Source organism: Trachymyrmex cornetzi, unplaced genomic scaffold, assembly GCF_001594075.2.
Source record: "Trachymyrmex cornetzi isolate Tcor2-1 unplaced genomic scaffold, Tcor1.1 scaffold260, whole genome shotgun sequence".
Taxonomy (NCBI): Eukaryota; Metazoa; Arthropoda; class Insecta; order Hymenoptera; family Formicidae; genus Trachymyrmex; species Trachymyrmex cornetzi.
In genome coordinates, this window is record NW_017297271.1 from 113,317 (window position 1) to 119,284 (window position 5,968).

Sequence of the window (5,968 nt, forward strand, 5' to 3'; positions counted from 1 at the left end):
TGGCGCTCAATCGATTAATTATGAAACTTGATCGTATTTAGGTATTTAAAATAATTAATGAATGTTGTATCTAGAAAAATTACATTACGCTATATCTCGATCGAAAAACCGTTGGAGCATATACCGGCGAATACCTTTTGCAAAACTTTTCGTTTTATAACTATCTGTTTTTTTGTATTGTTTTTGTTTAGGGCAATATTTCCCTTTTTTGTGATATTTTTTGTTGTCCTGTACGTGACTATAGCCCCCCAAATCTGGGATGCCTTACTGCATGACGTCATACCCCGCCACCGAAGAATCCCCCGCGCCCCGCATTCCCCTCGGAGTTCCCGAGTTAGAACTCTCATAGCATTACTACTTGAACGTAAGCAATTATAGCACAACTTCGCGGTTTTAATTGTGTCGACACGCTTCCGCACCGACAGCTGCTTAAACTTATCGCACGAATACAACGGATGACGACTGCTGTTGCACATTATGCAATTACGCGATGCATTCAGCATAAATGCGCGATTGGACGCGTTGTTGCGTTTCTTTTTAGTCGGGGGTTCGGATTTATTTTTTCCTGTTTTTGTTTCCTTTGACCTCTCGCGTTTCGAGGCGCTTTGTACGAAAACTCGTACATCTTATCGGATTCGGAGAATGTATCTCTTTCGAGGGACGTTTCCCATCTTTCTAATGCGCTTTTTGGAAGCATACTTTCCAGAATATGGACGACTACTTGGGATCCGACGGAGACGCCCAACGTGTCTAGCGACGCGACATGCTGTTGCGCGTCGTCCGCGAGTTGGGATAAAATGCTGGTGCTTTCTTTATCCAACGCCGGCAAATTCAAAAGCAGCTAAAGGGTACGCGAAATTAAAATGCGCTTTACTTCATACGCTTTTTCGAGTAACTCCCAAGCTTTACTATAATTCGTACCGTGAATAGCGAATATTCGTAATTTACTAGCAGCTTCACCGTTTAGTGCCGACTTCAAATAATATAGTTGATCTAAATTAGACAGATCTGCTTGTAAGTCTATCATGTTTTTGAATGCGCTCTTAAACGACAACCAGTCCTCATATTTACCATCAAATGTAGGCAGAGATGCCTCTGGTAATTTAATCCGTCGTTTCTCCGCTGCTGTCTCGGATCCGGTGCTTTGCGTCTCATTCGTCGAGACGCCGCTAGTGCTCGCTTCCGAAATATCGAATTCATGCAAGGTTGTTTCTATCTTGCTCGCGAGAGAATAGTAGCGATCTTGAATGGTCGTGAATTCGATTTGATGTCCTTCATTCGGATCAAGTTCCGCGAGTTCATCATTGCTATCTTCGCATGATAAAGTTCGGTTACACGCTTCATTCTCAGTTTTAAAGAAGCGTTATCGTATTTGCCCTTGTTGAGGATATTGCTTAAACTCGTTATTTGGGACTTCAACGACGTTCGCTTTTGTATTAACAGTTTAACTTTATCTGCCATTTCCGTGTAATTTTAAAAACGTAAAGATCGAATGACTTACTAATTGTCTTTCGTATAATATAGTTTATTTAAAGCTATTCACTATATGTACATCTATATACATGACTCTGACCAGTAGACAAAGTTCGCGTTATTGATGTCCAGTTATGTCACTGTATCTCGCGACGTACGCTTAGGGGCGATGTATCGCCCTGAATTGCTTTTGACAACGCCTAGGGACGTTCACGCATTCGTCCTGAGTCAATGGTCGGAACGCACCGTGATAACGCCTAGGGGCTGATGCCCTGAATCGCGGTTGACACACACGCTCGAATTACGTCTCGGAAAAAGAAAAGACTGCAGATTTAGCTCGGACTGTTAGATGTGTACAGTTGCGCGATAGCCGATCGAAGAAGGATTGACTGCCATCAAAATCACCCCACAACCTTCCCCTCTGATCCTGATTGGTTGAACCTCCCCCGAACCGTATCTGCCACGAAGCCGCGGCGACACACTGGCGACGAAACCGTGACAAGCGATGACAGCGCTTAAACAAACAGCAGCGATGGTAGGGGGCTAAAGGATGCCCGAAGAGGTCTTCTATCGATGCCGCAACTAGTTTTTATATTTCTTTATGAACCGAAACGGATTTTTAGATATATGCATGTATGCGTGTTAATGTGTGTCTTTCGTATTATTTCGTCCGATGTCCATCAATAGTCGTGTACGACATTCAGAGAGTTCTCTACGTAACAGTGACTATAATCTGCATTCGCAAAGTAGGACATTCGTAGTGAAAAAGTAGTACAAAAGTAGTACACCCCGACCAATAACCAAAAAAAAGGATCGGACGAGGGATAAAATGAATAAGCATAGAATACATGAAATGGACAGGCATTTTATGTCTGAAACTTATATTATTTTTTATTGCTTTTAACAATATGACTCTGCGTCAATACATAACTTTTTTAACATACACGACATTGCGTCAATTATATATTTCATGTTTTAGTGTTTAACACGTTTTTTATCTTTCTTTGAGGGTGCGTTCTGATATTCAACTGCCAGTGCTGACATTATACAGTATACCGAGTATACATTACGTACGCCATAGATTTTCAGCACTGACAGTGAATAACGGAACGCACCTTGAACATGTTAGTTCCTAGACTTCCTTATAGTAACTTTCACAATACACTTTTGCCGTGTTCGGACATGAACATAATTGGTTATTACTTATAGATCCAACCAATCATATTCAATCGCTCGGCTAGGTCATTGAAAAGAGAGAAGCTGAGTGCAGAAAGTGCATACTCGTTCTCAAGTCCCAAAAGTAGTACAAAAAAAGAGTACACATTGAAAATCGGCCCGCCGAAAAAAGAGTACATGTTCGGGAAAAAGAGTATGGATAGTCTACCCTACTTTTACATTCTCTCTGTAAATATTTCGAAATATTCCAGAATACACTCTGTATTACATTATTAGATTTTGCAACCGCACTCACGAGCGCGGCACAACTTCGTCGCGCAGTTAATATTCTACAATTTCCTAAAATTTTAAACTGAGGATTTATCCGGTCTTAGAAGAAATCGAAATTTCTTCCTTATCCGAACGCTTCGATACACAGCATAAGATCTCAAAACCGATAATTGGGCGTTAGGCATGAATGAGCGTGCCATTTTTACTCAAAATTAATCAGATTATTTTCCACACGATATTCTACTAAATTGCGAACATCGACGGCCCTCTCAACCGGCAGCTCAGCCTCGAAAATGGCAGAGGGAGCGGTTCATGATCGAGTACAGAAGATCGTTTGGAGGGCGATTTTAATAAATGACACAGTGATTAATAGAAATAAAAGTAACAAATATATTCTGTCAATCTCTCGCTCGACAAGGTTGTGACGATAGCATGCGATAGAAATGCTTTATTCTCGCTTCGTACGTTTCCCGGTACGCTTCTAATAATGTGTAATAATTCCGTTAATTCTCAGCGGCACGAGCTCACGCCACGCAAGAATAACTCTAGCAAAATTGCACGAACAATAGTTTGGCTCCTCGATAGTCGAGATAGGGAACGGTTACTGCGTTACCCCAAATACGGCATGACCTCGTACTCGTTCGCGAGGACTTCGAACCGTCTTACAGAATGTTAGAAAGAGATAACGAATACACAGACGCTACGATACAAGCGTCCCGATACAAGCGGGACAAACTATTACGCGACAATACTTATCGAAAACGACTAGGCTGTGGCTTGACGGACGCGGAAAGCGACTATAACGAAAATATCGTACCGTGTAGTTGAGGGAGGCGCGTTTAAACAACATTAATGCGAAAAATCTGACGCCAGATTTTTATGACTTCGCGTGCGTCCGACAAACGAGAACCGATAAAGATATTGACACGCGCCTTCCTAACAAGGAAATTGGCGACCTTACAACTCGATGGCATCCGTCCCGATAGTCCTCCTTGCTGCTCTCAGTGCTCTCAGTGCGGTAGAGTTTTTCTCCGTCGTCCTGAGGCCTTCTCGGCACTCTCTATCCGGTTGCCACAGCACAAGTGCCGAGGGCACGCAATGATCACTATTTCCCACGAGGGTGCCTAATCGTGCCTAATTGGCGCGTGATCCCGCGGCTCCGCGAATAGCATGAGTCTTGTCGCTAGCGTATCCTGGCGTGCGGAATTTAACTGGGCCGCAGGGTTTCTTCGGCCGCTTCGGAAACTCTCCCGGATTTCTCGTATGCTGGAGACTCGCATCTCGGTGGCGGCGTCCCTGTAGTCGGTGCCTTCTTATCCGACCGTGGTTCCAATCCAACAAGGGAGGTAGTAGGTATAGTAGGCGGATTCTAACTCGGGAGCTCTGAGGGGGAGTGCGGGGCGCGGGAGAACCGTAGACGAAGGAAGGCCCGGCGCTATCGCGGTGTTTACGTAAACACCGATAACAATGATACGTGCAGCCATCGCCCATCGTCGCGGATCGCCATCGGACCGCTATCGCGGGTCGCCATCGGGCCGCTACCGTCCCCGCCCACGGACCCCGCGCCCACCGTTGCGAGCAGCCATCTACCGCCGCTACCGCCGCTGTACACGTTATTTCATATCTCTACCATCTTTTTCTTTTCAAGCTCAAAAACCATTTTACATATCGCATGATCTAATGATGACATCATCAATGCGATTTGATACAAATACGACGTTGCCAAATAGTGTACATGTCACGTGACCAGATTTTTTTTCACGATCATATGACGTGGTACAACATGGTTCGAACGGCGACATCATCATCAATGTGATTTGACATAAATACGACGTTGCCAAATAGTGTACATATCACGTGACCAAGTAAGTGATAGAGAATAAAAAAGAGTAATGTTAATCTACGATTCGCGCGCATTTACACTACTCAACAAAATCTAGGGAACACTTTCAAACACGCTAAAAATTGAGCAATATTCCGAACACCATAATTCAATAAAAATTCATCGCAGACAAAAAATTAAAAAAGGATTTTAAAGGTTGAAATCTCTACTTTCGAAATCTATAATGAAATTTCAATATGACTGATACTTTACGGAGTTATACAGACATAAATGGATATCCGTCAAATCTAAAAATTTTTTACAAACTTCACAAAGGTCTATGGCGTGAGGTAATGGCGTGAGAAATAAAAAAAAATTACACGGAAATGCGGTTTACAGCAGTCGAAAGAGTGAATCTTTACCTTTAATTAGTTTTTTTATTAAACATAATGATTTAAAGACGTGGAAAACCACGAGCGAGTGGAACGCGAACTACTGGAGCAGTGCGACCAGGTCGCTACTCTGGCGAGGTGTTTCGTGTGGCTGCAGCGATGCGACGAGTGCATCGAGCAACTGGAAGAACTGTGTCGTACCAAGCGTCCGCTCCTCGCCGTTGGACAGAGACAATCCGCGGTGGCAATGATCGCGCGACTCGCGGGTGCAAAATCGCAATTAGAGTGACGTTTCATGCACGTTGGTGGCGAGTACGCGGGTAGCGGGATTATACGATATGTTTTAGATTTGACAAATATCCATTTGTGTCCGTATAGCTCCATCAAAGATCAGTTAGATTAAAATATCAATTACTGATTTTGAAAGTAGAGATTTCAACCTTTAAAATGCTCTTTTGAAAATATCATTATGACCATTTTTGACGTAGTTACTATAACCTGAAGTTAAAAGATCATTATGTGATGTCTTTTTTGATCAGAATTTTCGAAGTGCTCTTGCCATTTTCTGAAAAATAGTGGTTACCGCCGACATTAGCGTAACTCAATGTGCACCACGAGAGTTTTAGGTTAGCGCGAAAGAAGAAGACTTCGAAGTTGGCGGTAACGCAAAACTCGCTTATAGACGCATATTTTCGAACTCGCTTAGCGCGAACTTCAAGTCTTCTATCTCAACCTAACTGTTAATGTGAACAAACTGAATCCCATGCACGCGGGATGTCACTTCGAGGTGCCGCGGGAAATAGCGACGAAAAGAGAGGTGATCAGTGTGAAATTC